Raw genomic sequence first — 18,275 nt, 5'->3', positions numbered from 1 at the left:
TTTGGGAGGCCGAGACAGGCGGATCATGAGGTCAGGAGATCGAGACCAGCCTGGCTAACACGGTGAAACTCCGTCTCTACCAAAAAAATACAAAAACCTAGCTGGGCGAGGTGGCGGGCGCCTGTAGTCCCAGCTACTCGGGAGGCTGAGGCAGGAGAATGGTGTAGACCCGGGAGGTGGAGCTTGCAGTGAGCTGAGATCCGGCCACTGAACTCCAGCCTGGGCAACAGAGCGAGACTCCCTTTCAAAAAAAAGAAAAAAAGAAAAAAAGAAATGCGCAACAAACTTTTACCCTAAACTACTTGAGGTAACCTGCTCTTTACCACCAAAATAACTAAATTCTTCATTTAAAACAAGTCACTCTGAGTTGATAATGCTGTTTTGGGATAAAAACTCTTCTGGCCTTAAGAAGGACTATTGTATATGCTCTGTCATATAGGCCTATGGAAATTAATATACCATTTGACTTTTGCCACACCTTTTCCTACAATTTTCTCTCTCCTCTCTCTCTCTCTCTTCTCTCTCCTCTCTCTCTCTCTCCCTCCTTTCCTCCCTCCCTCCCCTCTCTCCTCTCTCTCTTTTCTCTGACAGAGACTTACTCTGTTTCCCAGGCTGGAGTGCCGTGGTGTGATCTCAGCTTACTGCAGCCTCTGCCTCCCTGGTTCAAGTGATTCTCCTGCCTCAGTCTCCCAAGTAGCTGGGACTACAGGCACCCACCACCACACCTGCCTAATTTTTCTTTTTTTTTTTTTTTCCATAGAGAACAGTTTTTGTTTGTTTATTTTTTGAGATGGAGTCAAACTATTTGGTAGAGGCTTGGACTTGTTTTTTCAGGGTCCTTACCCACCCAAGATGTTATGATTTTAAGTTTCTCTATTGTACTACTTTATGACCCTAAGATCCTAAAATGTTGAAAGACTCTACAATCTTGTAATTCTTGTGGAACAACTTTGCAAAGAGAAGGTGAAGCTGTGGAATAGCCAGTTCTTAGCTATCTCTCTTTCCCGACCTGCCCCATCTCCAAGAGGCTATCCACTCAAAGTTTATTTTATTTTTTAAATTTTATGTATTTATTTATTTATTTTTGAAATGGAGTTTCACTCTTGTTGCCCGGGCTGGAGTGCAGTGGCATGATTTTGGTTCACTGCAACCTCTGCCTCCCAGGTTCAAGCAATTCTCCTGCCTCAGCCTCCCAAGTAGCTGGGATTACAGGTGTGTGCCACCACACCCGGCTAATGTTGTATTTTTAGTAGAGATGGGGTTTCACCATGTTGGTCAGGCTGGTCTCGAACTCCTGACCTCAGGTGATCTGCCCGCCTTGACCTCCCAAAGTGCTGGGATTACAGGTGTGAGCCACTGTGCCCAGGCTCAAAGTTTAGTTTAAATGCTCAACAGGAAAATATAAAAATGATAGTCATTCATCCATGGAATACCTTATCCTAGCCATTCATTTAAAATCACAAAGAAGGCCGGATGTGGTGGCTCACACCTGTAATCGCAGCACTTTGGGAGGCCAAGGCGGGCGGGCGGATCACGAGTTCAGGAGATCAAGACCACCCTGTCTAACACAGTAAAACCCCGTCTCTACTAAAAACACACACGCAAAAATTAGCCGGGCGTGGTGGCGGTCGCCTGTAGTCCCAACAACTTGGGAGGCTGAGGCAGGAAAATGGCGTGAACCCGGGGGGCAGAGCTTGCAGTGAGCCAAGACCGTCACTGCACTCCAGCCTGGGCAACAGAGCGAGACCCCGTCTCAAAAAATAATAATAACTAAATAAAATCACAAAGAAAAACATTTAATATGCAAACAGCAATACGTAAGTTATACAGCATTGTCTCAATTGTGTTAAAATTGATACACAGAGGGAAAAAAAGAATGACAAAGGTTAATTATGATTGTTTCTGGCTGATGGGACAGTAAATCACTTTTATTTCCATTACGCTTTTCTTAATTTCCTAAAATATGCATATATTTTTATAATCAGAAAAAAAGGTTTTAAGCTCAAACGTGTCAGGCCACACCTGGTGCCGCGTCGTTGGGATACAGAGATGAGTCATCTCAAAGGAGAGGGAGGGGCCAACAGGGCTTTGACTAGGGCTGGCTTGGAAGGGGAGGGACAAGCACTGGGTAGGGTGGGATCTGATCAGCTCAGCTGCAGTTCAACCCGGAAGCGCTGACGGTGGCACACCACCGGGCAAAATCCACCTCAAAAGCTGGAAATAACGTGGCAGCCGCGGCACCACAAGACCCGCCAGTCCAAGTCAACCTCACCGCCCTCGGGCCGACGACCCAGGCCAACCCCGCCCCTTGCCTCTCCCCATTGGTCCGCTGAAGCTCGTTCGGTTCCCAGGGCACGCCCCTCTGGGGCTGCGAGAGGATGCGCGCTCCCTCCTCCACATGGACGTTGGCGGCCATGCTGAGTGTGGCTTGACAGGGGAGGGTGGGGTATTCTCTGTTTCTGCCGCCGCTGACTCCATCCCACACACTCTGTTTAAGTGTTTCCCTTTAGTTGTAGGCTCTCAGGACCCGAAGTAAAGAGATGATTTATCACTGAAAAGATTCTCACTTGGGAGCTGGGCGTTTGTGTGAAATGCACATATCTTCCGCCCCGCCTCCAGTTCCCTGGAGGCCGGTGGGTTCTAGTTTTCCAGAGGTGATGTCATCGCAAAACCTTTCTAAGGTCCTAATGCCCGATGTTAGGATTGCAGAACCATTCAAAATGAGATCTTAGAGATTCGGTGACTATATAATTTATTGTTCAAACTTGTATAGCTTTGAGAGTCTAGTGGTATACTATCAATAATTACAATCCACACAACAGTCGTAAATGTGGACTGTTCTGGAGTTTATAGTCACTCTACTTAGAGTCACCCTATTTATAGTCGGCTCGGTTTGTTTTTGTTTGTTTTTTTTTTTTTTTTTAATTGTGGTCAAATATGGGGCCGGGCGCAGTGGCTCACACCTGTAATCCCAGCACTTTGGGAGGCCGAGGCAGGCGGATCACGAGGTCAGGAGATCCAGACCATCCAGGTCAACTTGGTGAAACCCTGTCTCTACTGAAAATACAAAAATTAGCCGGGCGTGGCGGCGCGCGCCTGTAGTCCAGAATTGCTTGAACCCAGGAAGCGGAAGCTGCAGTAAGCCGAGATCGCGCCACTGCACTGTAGCCTGAGCAACAGGGCGAAACTCCGTTTCCACCAAAAAAAAAAAAAAAAAAATTTGTGGTCAAATATATATGAGAAAAAATTCCATTTTAACAATCTTTACGTGTATAATTCAGTGGCATTAATTACATTCACAGTGTCGTGCAATCATCACCATTATCTATTTCCAAAAATTTTCATTACCCCAAGCAGAATCCATGCCCAGTAAGCAATAACTCCCCATTAACCTCTCCTACTAGCCCCTGTTAATCTCCAGTGCGCTTTCTGTCTCTATGAATTTGCTATATTTCATATAAGTGGAATCATACAATAGTTGAGGTTTTCTGTCTGCCTAGTTTCACTTAGCATTAAAAAAAAGTTTCATCTATGTTGTACTATGTATTAACACTTTATTTTGTTTTATAGTTAAATAGTATTCCCTTGTATGGATATAACACAATTTGTTTATCCGTTCATCTGTCTACAAACACTTGGGTTGTTTCTACTTGTTGGCTATTGTGAACAAAGCTGCTACAAACATTTTGTACAAGTATTTGAAGGTTCCAAAACATTTTTTTAAGCCATCTTAGTAGTTTGAAATGGTGTATTTGTGGTTTTGGTTTGCATTTCCTTGATCATTAAAGTTGTTGTGGCCGGGCACGGTGGCTCACGCCTGTAATTCCAGCACTTTGGAGGCCGAGGCAGGTGGATCACAAGGTCAAGAGATCGAAACTATCCTGGCCAACATGGTGAAACCCCGTCTGTACTAAAAATACAAAAACACCTGGCGCAGTGGCTCACGCCTGTAATCCCAGCACTTTGGGAGGCCGAGGCAGTGAATCACAAGATCAGGAGATCAAGACCATAATGGCTAACATGGTGAAACCCCGTCTCTACTAAAAAAAAAATGACAAAATTAGCCAGGTGTGGCCGCGCAAGCCTGTAGTCCCAGCAACTTGGGAGGCTGAGGCAGTAGAATTGCTTGAACCGGAGAGGCACAAGTTGCAGTGAGCCAAGATCACGCCACTACACTCCAGCTTGGTGACAGAGTGAGACTCTGTCTCAAAAAAAAAAAAAAAAAGATGTTGAGCATCTTATTTATTTATTTATTGAGATAGAGTCTTGCTGTGTCCAGGCTAGAGTGCAGTGGCATGATCTCGGCTTACCGCAACCTCTGCCTCTTGGGTTCAAGTGATTCTCTTGTCTCAGCCTCCTGAGTAGCTGGGATTACAGCCGTGTGCCACCATGCCCAGCTAATTTTTGTGTTTTTAGAAGAGACGGGGTTGCACCATGTTGGTCAGGCTGGTCTCGAACTCCTGACCTCGTGATACACCCGCCTTGACCTCCCAGAGTGCTGGGATTACAGGCATGAGCCACAGCGCCTGGCCCCAATTTTTTGTTGTTTTTTATATTTTTTGTTGAGAAGGGAATCTCACTATGTTGCCCAGGCTGGTCTCAAACTCCTGGGCTCAAGCAGTCCTTCTCCCTGGGCCTCCCAAAGTGCTGGGATTACAAGCATGAGCCACTGTGCTCAGCTTTAAATACTTTTTTTTTCATTATTTCGAGTTTGCTTTATTTTATGATTGATATTAATCAATAGTAGTTTGCGGCTGGGCGCAGTGGATCACAACTATAATCCCAGCATTTTGGGAGGCCAAGGCAGGAAGATCACCTTAGGTCAGGAGTTTGAGACCAGCCTGTCTAACATAGTGAAACCCCATCTCTACCAAAAGTACAAAAATTAGCTGGGCATGGTGGTGCACGCCTATAATTCCAGCTACTCTGGAGGCTGAGGCAGGAAAATCGCTTGAACCCTGGAGGCAGAGGTTGCAGTGAGGTGAGATTGAGCCACTGCACTCCAGCCTGGACAACAAAGCAAGACTCCATGTCGTTAAAAAAAAAAAAAAAAAGAGGATGTCTGGCAATCTTGTAAATACTAGAAATAGAAAGCATGACAGCACACAACTTTTTTTCTTTTTTTAAAATACATTCTATTATTATTATTTTAAAATAGAGATGAGATCTTGCCGTGCAACAGAGGTTGGTCTTAAACTCCTAGGCTCAAGAGATCCTCTCACCTCGGCCCTCCAAAGTGCTAAGATTACAAGCATGAACCACCACACCCGGCCACAGCATCTTTTCTTAAATGAGAAGTTTTAAAGGATTCAATTTTTTTTTTTTTTTTTTATTGAAACGGAGTCTCGCTCTGTCACCCAGGCTGGAGCGCAGTGGTGCACTCTCGGCTCACTGCAAGCTCCGCCTCCTGGGTTCACACCATTCTCCTACCTCAGCCTCCAGAGCAGTTGGGACTACAGGCACCCGCCACCAGGCCCGGCTAATTTTTTGTATTTTCAGTAGAGACGGGGTTTCACCTTGTTAGCCAGGATGGTCTCCATCTCCTGACCTCGTGATCCACCCACCTCGGCCTCCCAAAGTGCTGGGAATACAATTTTAAAGAGAGATTTGTGTTAAACACCAGGAAAACCTTCCAGATAATGAAGAACTGGAACAGGGGAGAGTGGGAGAGTAGACAGAGATTCTTCACTATATGTACTGAGGAATAAGTTGATGTTGATATACCTAGAAGCTGACAGATGAAGTCCTATGGATATTCTCTGAGCTCAGTAATTCTGGAAATGGAATTTGCCTAGAGAGCAACTGGGGCCCTTTATCTGCTGTGCTGCTCTCTTTCCAGCTTCACTCCAATGCGCACCTGTTGTGGAACTTTTGTACTAAGCAATCTGCCACAATTCCTACTTCTAAAACAAGGGAATAATTGTCTAGTAGCTATATGGAGTCTTACCTCAAACAGAATACACCTAAAACTAAACTTACCACCTTCCTCCCCTTCTTGACCTTGTGGGTCTCTTTAGGTACTACTTTTTTTATTTCCTGCCCTTAGAACCAAATTTCTTTTTTCTTTTCTTTTTTTCTTTCTTTCTTTTTTTTTTTTTTGCTGAGATGGAGTCTCTCTCTGTCACCCAGGCTGGAGTGCAGTGGCGCCATCTCAGCTCACAGCAAGCTCCGCCTCCCAGGTTCACGCCATTCTCCTGCCTCAGCCTCCCGAGTAGCTGGGACTACAGGCGCCTGCCACCATGCCCATCTAATTTTTTGTATTTTTAGTAGAGACGGGGTTTCACTGTGTTAGCCAGGATGGTCTCAATCTCTTCACCTCGTGATCCACCTGCCTTGGCCTCCCGAAGTGCTGGGATTACAGGCAAGAGCCACCGCACCCAGCCAGAACCGAATTTCTTAAATGAAAGAGTCTCACTTCTTGCCTCCATTTCTTCATTTTGAATTTACTCCTAAATCCAAATCTGGTTTTTATTCTCATTACTTCATTGAAACTTCTCAGACCCAGGCCACCAGTAACCCTCTTGAAAATACTGTTTTGGCCAGGTGCAGTGGCTTACTCCTGTAATCCTAGCACTCTGGGAGGCTGAGGCAGGAGGATTGCTTGAGTACAGGAGTTCAAGAGCAGGCTGGGCAATGTAGAAAACCCTGTCTCAGCCGGGCGCGGTAGCTCACACCTGTAATCCCAGCACTTTGGGAGGCCGAGACGGGTGAATCACGAGGTCAGGAGATCGAGACCATCCTGGCTAACACGGTGAAACCCCGTCTCTACTAAAAAATACAAAAAACTAGCCGGGTGAGTTGGCGGGCGCCTGTAGTCCCAGCTACTCGGGAGGCTGAGGCAGGAGAATGGCGTGAACCCGGGAGGCGGAGCTTGCAGTGAGCTGAGATCCGGCCACTGCACTCCAGCCCGGTCGACAGAGCGAGACTCCATCTCAAAAAAAAAAAAAAAAAAAGAAAACCCTGTCTCTACTAAAAATACACAAAATTAGCCAGGTGTGGTGGCTTGTACCTGTAGTCCCAGCTACTCAGGAGGCTGAGGTGGGAGAATCACCTGAGCCTGGGAGGTCGAGGCTGCAGTGAGCCAAGATCATGCCACTGCACTCCAGCCTGGGCAACCAGAGTGAGACCCTGTCTCAAAAAAAAAAAAAAAAAAAGAGCCGGGCTCGGTGGCTGACGCATGTAATCCCAGCACTTTGGGAGGCTGAGGCAGGCAGATCACCTGATATCAGGAGTTCGAGACCAGCCTGGCCAACATAGTGAAACCTCGTCTCTACTAAAAATACAAAATTAGCTGGGCATGGTGGCGGGTGCCTGTAATCCCAGCTACTTGAGATGCTGAGGCAGGGGAATTGCTTGAACCCAGGAGGCAGAGGTTGCAGTGAGCCAAGACCACGCCACTGCACTCCACCCTGGGTAACAAGAGCGAAAAACTCCGTTTCCAAAAAAAAAGGAATAACATTCTTTTGAGGTATTCTTTTGAGGTATAATTTATAATCCACAAAAGTCACTCATTTTCAGCATACAATTCAGTGATTTTTAGTTAATGTACAGAGTTGTGTGATCATCAACACAGTATAATTTTTAGAACAGTTCTATCACCCTAAAAAGATTCCTTGCCAGGCACGGTGGCTCACGCCTGTAATCCCAGCACTTTGGGAGGCTGAGTCGGGTGGATCACCTGAGGTCAGGTGTTTGAGAGCAGCCTTACCAATATGATGAAGCCCCATCTCTACTAAAAATACAAAAATTAGCTGGGTATGGTGGCATGCGACTGTAATCCCAGCTACTTGGGAGGCTGAGACAGGAGAATCACTTGAACCTGGGAGGCAGAGGTTGCAGGGAGCCAAGATCACACCATTGCACTCCAGCCTGGGCAACAAGAGCAAAACTCTGTCTCAAAAAAAAAAGATTCCTTGTCCCCATTTGCCCCATTTGCAGTCACTCACCTTTGATAGTAGGATGCTTTTTGTCTTTGACTTATTTAACTGCTCCGATGTATTTCAGTTGCTGACTGAGCCTTTCCTTTTGACACGTTCTCTTCCCTTGGCTTTCTTGTCACCACTTTCTCTCCTGGTTTCCCACCTGACTTTCTGACATTCTTTTCTTCACAGATTACTTTCTTTATTTTTATTTTATTTTTTATTTTTTTTGAGATTGAGTCTTTCTCTGTCACCCGGGGTGGAGTACAGTGGCGCAATGCTGGCTCACTGCAGCCTCCGCCTCCCAGGTTCAAGCGATTCTCCCACCTGAGCCTCCTGGGTAGCTGGGATTACAGGGTGCACCAATTATGCCCAGCTAATTTTTGCATTTTTAGTAGAGACAGGGTTTCACCATGTTGCCCAGGCTGGTCTCGAGTTCCTGACCTCAGATTACCCACCCGCTTCAGCCTCCCAAAATGCTGGGATTACAGGTGGGAACCACCACACTCTGCCATACTTTTTCTGTCTGACTTTAAATATTGCTGTTCCATAGGATTCTATCCTGGCCTTCTCAGGCTACACACTCTACTTAGGTGATACATCCATTCTCATTACTACAGCTGTCACATATAAGCTGATGACTCCAAAATCTCTATCTACAGCTCAGACATATCCCCTGAGCTCCAGATTGATATGATACAGTAGTGAAAATACTTATCAACAATTGTTCATTTCTTGGGCTTTGGCTATAATAAAATACAAATAGAATAAATTCATCAAATTCATATTCTTCTGGAGGAGATAATTAAGATTTACCCACATCTGGCCGGGCACGATGGCTCATCCCTGTAATCCCAGCACTTTGGGAGGCTGAGATGGCCAGATCACCTGAGGTCCTGAGTTCGAGACCACCCTGACCAACATGGTGAAACCTTGTCTCTACTAAAAATACAAGATTAACTGGGTGTGGTGGCGCATGCCTGTAATCCCAGCTACTTGGGAGACTGAGACAGGAGAATCACTTGAACGTGGGAGGTGGAGGTTGTGGTGGGCCAAGATCGCGCCGTTGTACTCCAGCCTGGGCAACAAGAGTGAAACTCCGTTTCAACAAGAAACAAAAAAAGAAAAAACAATTTACCCATATCTTAGTTTTCAAAGTGGTGGATGATATATGAAATATATGCATGATCTCTGTGATCTATAGACCATAATATACGCTTCTTATCAGATCTAGTAAGTTAAATAGAATTATAAAGTACCTGGGCCTGGATCAGTGGTTCATGCCTGTAATCCCAGCACTGTGGGAGGCTAAAGCTGGAGGATTGCTTGAGCTCAGAAGTTCAAGGCCAGCCTGAGTAAAATAGTGAAACCCCATCTCTACCAAAAATACAAAAAAATGAGCCGGGCATAGTGGTGCAGCCTGGAGTCCCAGCTACTCAGGAGGCTGAGGTGAGAGGATTGCTTGAGCCCAGGAGGCAGAGGTTGCAATAAGCCAAGATCATGCCACTGCACTCCACCCTGGGTGACAGAGTGAGACCCTGTCTCAAAAAAATTATAAATAAATAAATAAAGTACCTGTACCCCCATTACTTACTTTATTCTTACTTACATTTAGTTTTTTAAGGCTGAGCATGATGGCTCACACCTAAAATCCCAGCACTTAGAGAGGTTAAGGTAGGAGAATCACTTGAGGCCAGGAGTTCAACAACAGCCAGGGTAACATAGCAAGATCCCATCTCTAAAAGAAAAAATATACCAGGCGCGGTGGCTCATACCTCTAATCCCAACAATTTGGAAGGCAGAGGCAGGTGAATCATGAGGTCAGGAGTTCGAGACCAGCCCTACCTCTATTAAAAATACAAAAATTAGCCAGGCGCAGTGGCAGGCACCTGTAATCCTAGCTACTGGGGAAGCTGAGGCAGGAGAATCGCTTGAACCTGGGAGCCAGAGGTTATAGTGATCTGAGATCGCACCACTGCACTCTAGCCTGGTTGACAGAACAAGACTCCATCTCAAAAAATATATATATTAACATGCTTGCCTCACCAGTAGAATAATATAACCTCAAAACCTCAGAAGTAAGGACCAGGCTGGGCACAGTGGCTCATGCCTGTAATCTTAGCACTTTGGGAGGCCAAGGCAGGTGCATCACTTGAAGTCAGGAGTTCAAAACCAGCCTAACCAACATGGTGAAACCCGGTCTCTATTAAAACTACAAAAAAATTAGCAGGGTGTGGTGGTGGTACCTGTAATCCCATCTACTTGGGAGGCTGAGGCAGGAGAATTGCTTGAACCTAGGAGGCGGAGGTTGCTGTGATCCCAGATCACACCACTGTACTCCAGCCTGGGCGACAGAGCGAAACTCTGTCTCAAAAAACAAAAAAAAAGTAAGGACCAAATATTTTTCTGCTTTGTATTTCCAGTAGTAAAGCAGAGTGCCTGGTACACACTAGTTAAAAGTGTTTGTAGAATGAATAAATGAACAAATGAATATTTCAGGACAAAGCATACTCAAAACTGAATTCGTGTGTTTATTGTAATGAACACTGGCTTTCGGCTCCAAATATTATATTTCATCTTTTCCTCATAACAAAATTACAGTTTTAATGTAAAAATCTATCTTTCTTCACACAGCCATGGATCTCTCTATCCTAGTCTTAGTAATCCCATTTCTCTTGTAGCGACAGATTTAGGATGGGGATATGAAACAATTCTGGCCAGTGAGATGTAATGGGGAGTTTAATGGGGGATTCTGGGAAATGTTTTTTTTTACTTACAGAGATACATAGACGGCATCTCCTTTCCCTGGACTTTATAGGATATAGATGTGTCAGCTTGAACTGTAGCAGCAATCTTGTGATTATTGGGGAAGCTAGTATCTAAGAGTAAAGTCAATACACTGAGAAAGGCAGAGCAGAAAGACAGAAGAACCTGGTTCTTGTAGCCATTGCTGGGTGGGAGGGAATTAACTAGTCCTGGAAGCTTCCTGGAAGCTTCGGACTTCCTTTTTTTTTTTGAGACGGAGTCTTGCCCTGTTACCCAGGCTGGAGTGCAATGGCGTGATCTCGGCTCATTGCAACATTCGCCTCCCTGGTTCAAGCGATTCTTTCGCCTCAGCCTCCTGAGTACCTGGGATTACAGGCACCTGTCGCCATGCCCGGCTAATTTTATTTTATTATTTATTTATTTATTTATTTATTTATTTATTTATTTAGAGGCAGAGTCTCGCTTTGGTGCCCAGGCTAGAGTGCAGTGGCGCGATCTCCGCTCACTGCCAGCTCTGCCTCCCAGGTTCATGCCATTCTCCTGTCTCAGCCTCCCAAGTAGATGGGACTACAGGTGCGTGCCACCAGGCCTGGGTAATTTTTTTTTTTTTTTGTATTTTTAGTAGAGACAGGGTTTCACCATGTTAGCCAGGATGGTCTCGATCTCCTGACCTCGTGATCCACCCGCCTTGGCCTCCCAAAGTGCTGGGATTACAGGTGTGAGCCACTGCACTGGCCAGGGCTTGTTTTTGTGGTTTGCCCTATTGTTTAAACTTTTTTTTTCTTTTTTTTTTTTGAGACGGAGTCTCCCTCTGTTGCCCAGGCTGGAGTGCAGTGGCACAATCTTGGCTCACTGCAACCTCCGCCTCCCGGGTTCAAGCAACTCTCCTGTTTTAGCCTCCCTAGTAGCTAGGATTATAGGCGCCTGCCACTACACCCGAATAATTTTTGTATTTTTAGTAGAAATGAGGTTTCACCATGTTGGCCAGACTGTTCTCCAACTCCTGACGTCAAGTGATCCTCCTGCCTCGGCCACTGCAAAGTGCTGGAATTACAGATGTGAGCTACAGAGCCCGGCCATTTAAACTATTTGGTGTTGGGTTTTCTGTTTCTTCCAGCTGAAAGGTTCTGAAATGATAATGTTAGTAAATGGATCACATAGCAAATAAACTGGGTTTTTTTTTTTTTTTCCTCATCAAAAGATAGTGGAGTATATATATAAAGAGTATATATATATAATCTTTGTTGTCTGTACTGGAGTACAGCTACAATGTAGGTGTTCTTGCAAGCCTCCTCTGGAAGGACTGCACACTGTCCCTGATAATCTTCGATCTGGACAACAGAAACAACAGCCTGTCAGGTAAAACCAGGAAGACAGTTGGTATGAAAAGTGATTTGGAAATTTTTTGTCTTTATTGATGAAAATAATGCGAATTGGTTTTTTTTTTTTTTTTTTTTTGAGATGGAGTCTCACTCTGTCACCCAGGCTGGAGTGCGGTGGCATGATCTCGGCTCACTGAAATCTCCACTTCCCAGGCTGAAGGAATCCTCCCATCTCAGCCTCCGGAGTAGCTGGGATCACAGAAGCGCACCACCATGCCTGGCTAATTTTTTGTATTTTTGGTAGAGGTGGGGTTTCATCATGTTGCCCACGCTGGTCTAGAAATTAATGTGGGCCAGGCCCTGTGGCTCAAGCCTGTGATCCCAGCACTTTGGGAAGCCGAGGCGGGCAGATCATGAGGTCAGGAGATCGAGACCATCCTGGCTAACACAGTGAAACCCCATGTCTACGAAAAATACAAAAAACTTAACCGGGCATGGTGCCATGTGCCTGTCCCAGCTACTCAGGAGGGTGAGGCAGGAGAATTGCTTGAACCCGGGAGGTGGTGGTTGCAGTGAGCCGAGATTGCGCCATTGTACTCCACACTCCAGCCTGAGCAACAAGAGCGAAACTCTTAGTCTCTTTTTTGGGCATATGAGACTGTCTGCCATTTTTATGGAAGGTGCTTGGAAAGAGATAATTGCTTATCAATTCCCCTGTCTTTTGGCAGTACCTCACCCTGTTACTTTACTATGCCTGGTTAACTGAGCCTAGAGCTTCTTCTTCTTCTTTTTTTTTTTTTTGAGATGGATTCTTGCTCTGTTGCCCAGGCTAGAGTGCAATGGCGCGATCTCAGCTGACTGCAACCTCCACTTCCCGAGTTCAAGCGATTCTCCTGCCTCAGTTTCCCAAGTAGCTGGGATTACAGGTGCCTGCCACCACGCCCGACTAATTTTTGTATTTTTAGTAAGGGTTTCACCATGCCGGCCAGGCTGGTCTCAAACTCCCAACCTCAGGCGATCCGCCACCCTCGGCCTCACAAAGTGCTGGGATTATAGTCGTAAGCCACCGCGCTCGGCCGCCGAGAGCTTCTTGTATTCAGTTTCACCATAGAAAGGGATGGGTTTAAAATGCTATTCATACAGTCGTTGATACAATTCTCTTGTTTTTGTCCTTGTTTTACCCCTACCTTATGTGGTACCTGGTATTTCACATTCCTGAGCAGAATTTCTGCAGTTCTGCTTAGTTGATTGACTTGCTTCTTGTTACTTCATCTTTCAGTAAGCACTTTATATGTTCTGTTTAGTCAGTTACCATTGCTCTATCTTTGTCTCCCATCTTAAAATATTATGGCTCTGGGTTAGAGATGTCAAACCCAGAGTTTGCATTTTAATTTCTTTTTTCTGGTTTTGGAATGGTTTCAGAAAGAGAAGAAGACAGAACATCTTTATCTTCCTAAAACTGGAAGTTTGTTTGTTTTCCCTGTGATGTTGTGGCTTATAATCTCACTCGATAGTTTGAGCTACAATTTCTGTAATTATTTTGATATCTTTTGATTTTATGTAAAATAAAGTCCTAATTACTTTGTGTTAATTGAAAAGCCGAAGAAATGTTCACAGAAAGATAGTTTCTCTTGGCTTCTTTGGCAAGTTACAATTTGGCTGTGCAGTCTGTTGGTATTTCAGTGCAAACAGTGTTGGTCTCACTTTTCTGTCCTAAGATGCTCTGTTCTTTATATAAACAGCAGTAGAGGCAGTTGTTCTCTTCTACTCTGAGAGTGATTATCACTTAGTAGCAGGTGGAGTGATTCATTCGCTTGTACATCTTAGAGGAGACTTTATTATTTGTGGGGGATAGAGTGTGGGGAGAGGAGAGCTCCAGCAATGTGTCAGATTTTATATATTCTGGACTAGCATAAAAAGAAGCAAGTTCTTCCCCCACTGCAATTTCAAAGCCTGGAAGTAACACCTCACTTACAAGGCTCTGAGAAATCACATTATTCATAACGGGGACCATGATTCACATGAACAGAACAAAATGGAATTATTAAAAATAGATTCTGTAGATCAATCTGTAGCAAAAATATCTTCTGACTTAGCTATTCATTGGCTATAATTACAGAAAGGACCATTCCATTTAAGTTCTACCACCTTCTCCACTTTGACTGAATAATCTTTATTCTCCAATGGCATGTCCTTATAGGACAAAGTATTTGGAAAACAGGTTTTAACATGACTCCTCTCCACCTTTATTTTTTGTGGTCTTTTAAAAATGAGACTTACTTCAACATATCTTGTGTTAATTGTACTAATTTAATTGGTCACCTTGAATTACTGAGCATTTGTCATTTTTATGCTTTGTATATTGACCCACTATTATTTTTAGTAGCAATGATTATAATACCCTGCAGTGTGGGTTAGAAGGTCTTTGCATTTGATGGAATTTGAATTCCTGCCAGAGCTATTATTTGTTTCAAATGTGAGCAATATGATTTCAGTCCTTTTAGCTGGACAGTTTTTCTCCTTCTATTGATTTCCTGCCTCTCCAACAGTAATAAATCCCTTTTTAGGGAGTACTAAACAGAAAAAGGCAGTTCCTGTTTGATAACTACTACTTTATATATATACGTACAATATTGAGTGCCTAATAGTCAAGCAACTATGCAAGGTGTTTTAAGGGATCTAAAGATGAGAATGTCAGCTCGAAGTAACAATAACAAAGAAATACAAAGACACATAAAGGTATTATTAAATATAAAGACATTTATTATGTTACTAAAAAGAAATCCAGAGGAAGGCCAGTTCCAGGGTTGGTACAGTGGCTTTCTGCTTAGCCATCATCAGTGATTGGCTTTTTTCATTAGAATTATATATTAATGTTCAGAAGAGCTATCTTAGCTCTAAATATCATGTCCTTACACAGCCACATCAATGGCAGAAAAAAGGCAGTTTTTTCTTATTTATTCCTTTTCATCAAGGAAGAAAATATATCTCTCTATATCTCTTCTTCTCTTAGAATAAAAAAGCCTCTAGCACATTTCCTTCATCTCCCACTGGCTCAGATGGACTCATGTGCCTATACTTTAGCTGAAAGGAGGCTGGAAACACATCTGTCATCTCTAGTATATATGGTGGATGTGTGTGTGTTATGTGTGCGTTGCTGGATATGCAACCAATAGTGCCTGTCACTAAGAATAAGATGAAATTGACCGGGCGCAGTGGCTCACGCCTGTAATCTCAGCACTTTGGGAGGCCAAGGCAGGCGAATCACTTGAGGTCAGGAGTGTGAGACCAGCCTGACCACCATGGTGAAACCCCGTCTCTACTAAAAATACAAAAATTAGCTGGACATGGTGGCACCCTTCTGTAATCTCAGCTACTCAGGAGGCTGAGGCAGCAGAATCGCTTGAACCCAGGAAGTGGAGGTTGCAGTGAGCTGAGATCACGCCACTGCACTCCAGCCTGGAGAGAGTAAGACTCTGTCTCCAAAAAAAGAAAAAAAAGAAATTTCAGCGGAGCGCAGTGGCTCGCGCCTGTAGTCCCAGCACTTTGGGAGAACAAGGCGGGCGGATCATCTGAGGTTGGGAGTTCGAGACTAACCTGACCAACATGGAGAAACCCCATCTCTAGTAAAAATACAAAATAAGCCGGGTGTGATGGCACATGCCTGTAATCCCAGCTACTCAAGAGGCTGAGGTAGGAGAATCGCTTGAACCCGAAAGGCGGAGGTTGCTGTGAGCCGAGATCGTGCCATTGCATTCCAGCCCGGGCAACAAGAGCAAAACTCCGTCTCAAAAAAAAAAAAAAAAAAAAAAATTCAGTCCCCCTGCAAGAAGCTTTGTGTCTCTCAGGGCAGAAGATAAGCTATAATTTTATTACAATTTCTGTGTGATAGATTCCCTACATATTCCTGGGCTTCAATTTAGATATCACCTTTAAATTGATAATGAAAGCTGCTTTAGGTACTGTGAATTTGGAGCTGTGAAGCCTGTCCTCTCCCATTGTTCCTAATTTTTAGTTACAAGATCTGTTCTCAGCATCTTTTTCATAAGTAATGGTTTAGGAAAGAAGTATCAAATTACATGACATATTTTTGGTAATGTTCTCTTTCTCCAAAATGCTCTTAACCTTCCTTCTCTGCCTGCCCCAATCCCATTCATCCTTTGAAGATAGTGAAAAATAATTCCTCTTTTATTTCATTTTGTCAGCAAACATCTGCTGCATGCTTACTATGTACTAAGCACTCTTCAAGCACTGGGGATACAAGATGAGATCTGACCTCATGGAGGTTACAGTCAAGTAGGGAACACTGACAATGAACAACAATTAAGAATAGGGTACAATAGGACAGGCAAAGGTACTTATACTGTTGGTGGGGATGGGAGCAGATGGGAGTAAGACTTGTGCAATAGACTGAATGTTTGTGTCTCCCCAAAATTCATATGCTGAAACCATAGTCCCCAGTGTGATGGTATTAGTAGGTGGGACCTCAGGGAGGTGATTAGGTCATGAGGGTGGAATACTCATAAATGGGATTAGTCCCCTCGTAAGAGGGACCCCAGAGAACTTTCTTGCTCTCTTTTTGCCATGTGAGGGTGCAGTGAGAAGATGGTTGTCTATGAACCAGGAAGTGGGCCTTCACTAGATGCCGTATCTTCTGGTACCTTGCTCTTGAACTTTCCAGTCTCCAGCTGTAAGAAATAAATGTTTGTTGTTTAAGCCACCCAGTCATGGTATTCTGTTACAGCAGCCTGAATGGACAAAGATAACTTCTTTAAGTGGTAAGCAATTTAAAATTTAAAAAAAAAAAGACAATTTCTTTAACTGAAGGATGAGTAGGAATTGGGGAAGAGTGGGGAAGGGAGGGGAAGAGTATTTGCTGTAAAGAGAAGTGAGTGTAGGAAATTATGAAGGTGAAAATGTCGGTGAAAATACTCTTGAAAAGGGCCTAATTCCTCTTTCTCCTGAGTAATTTTTCAATTTGCTATACACTATAGCACTTAATATGCAATGTTTAGGCCATAAAGTCTCTGAAGACAAAACTTACGCAGAGTACTTGGTAAATACGAAGGCAGCTTCAGAGGATAATGAGGCTCTATATGTGTCAATGCAAAATGAAAGCTTAAAACATTAAAACATTGCCGGGCGCGGTGGCTCAAGCCTGTAATCCCAGCACTTTGGGAGGCTGAGACGGGCGGATCACGAGGTCAGGAGATGGAGACCATCCTGGCTAACATGGTGAAACCCCGTCTCTACTAAAAAATACAAAAAACTAGCCGGGCGAGGTGGCAGGCGCCTGTAGTCCCAGCTACTCGGGAGGCTGAGGCAGGAGAATGGCGTGAACCCGGGAGGCGGAGCTTGCAGTGAGCTGAGATCCGGCCACTGTACTCCAGCCCGGGCAACAGACCGAGACTCCGTCTCAAAAAAACCAAAAAAACAAAAAAACAAAAAAAACCCATTAAAACATTTTAGGTAAGAGGTGGACTATACCATGAGGCCCTTCAAAATGACAGGGAATAGTACCACCTGTCTAGGTGACTACAGAGACCAAAGCAGCAGGGAGGACTGATTCATAAAGTTCTGTAGGAAGTACAAAATAATTATAGTTCCAGTCCTCAGATGTTACTTTAAAGTCTATTTCAGGAAGCATAATGAAAACTTGGTACCCATCAGAAAGAAAATAGCTACTCACTTCTGTTTGCATAATCTTTTTAAAAAGTTTCTTGGTTTAAGCTGCTCTTTGTATGTGCCAGGGTTCTGGGTTAATGGTGGAGAGGACCCTATTAGACCTGACAAACTACTTGTAAAATCAAACGTCCATGCCACAAGCCAGGTTTTTACCATTTTATTTTAGATGCATGTTCTAAATGCATTTTATTTTAGATGCACGTGGCTGGGAGAGGAACCAGAAGGGAGTAAATTTTGATAGAGATGGTTTGAGGATATAGCTGTTGTCTTGATAAGCCAGACTAGATGATATTTTAAGCACTCCCTGTAATTTATTCTAGGTCACCAATTCATCCCTGGGCCTGAGAAGGCACTTTTTCGATCCTGTCGTTTCTACAGCTAAGCAAATAACTCCCCAATAATGAGAAAATGTACATAAATGTTTTTGTGGATGACATAAGATACTATACACAAATGTAAGGACTTTTTTTATTATTCACTTAGAAAGTTTTTTTTTTTTTTTTTTTTTTTTGTTTGTTTTTTTTTTTAAGACAGGGACTTGTTCTATCACCCAGATTTCAGTGCAGTGGTGCCATACTTCAGC

Source organism: Macaca mulatta, chromosome 14, assembly GCF_049350105.2.
Source record: "Macaca mulatta isolate MMU2019108-1 chromosome 14, T2T-MMU8v2.0, whole genome shotgun sequence".
In the NCBI taxonomy this organism is placed as follows: Eukaryota; Metazoa; Chordata; class Mammalia; order Primates; family Cercopithecidae; genus Macaca; species Macaca mulatta.
This window is presented reverse-complemented; position numbering follows the sequence as displayed.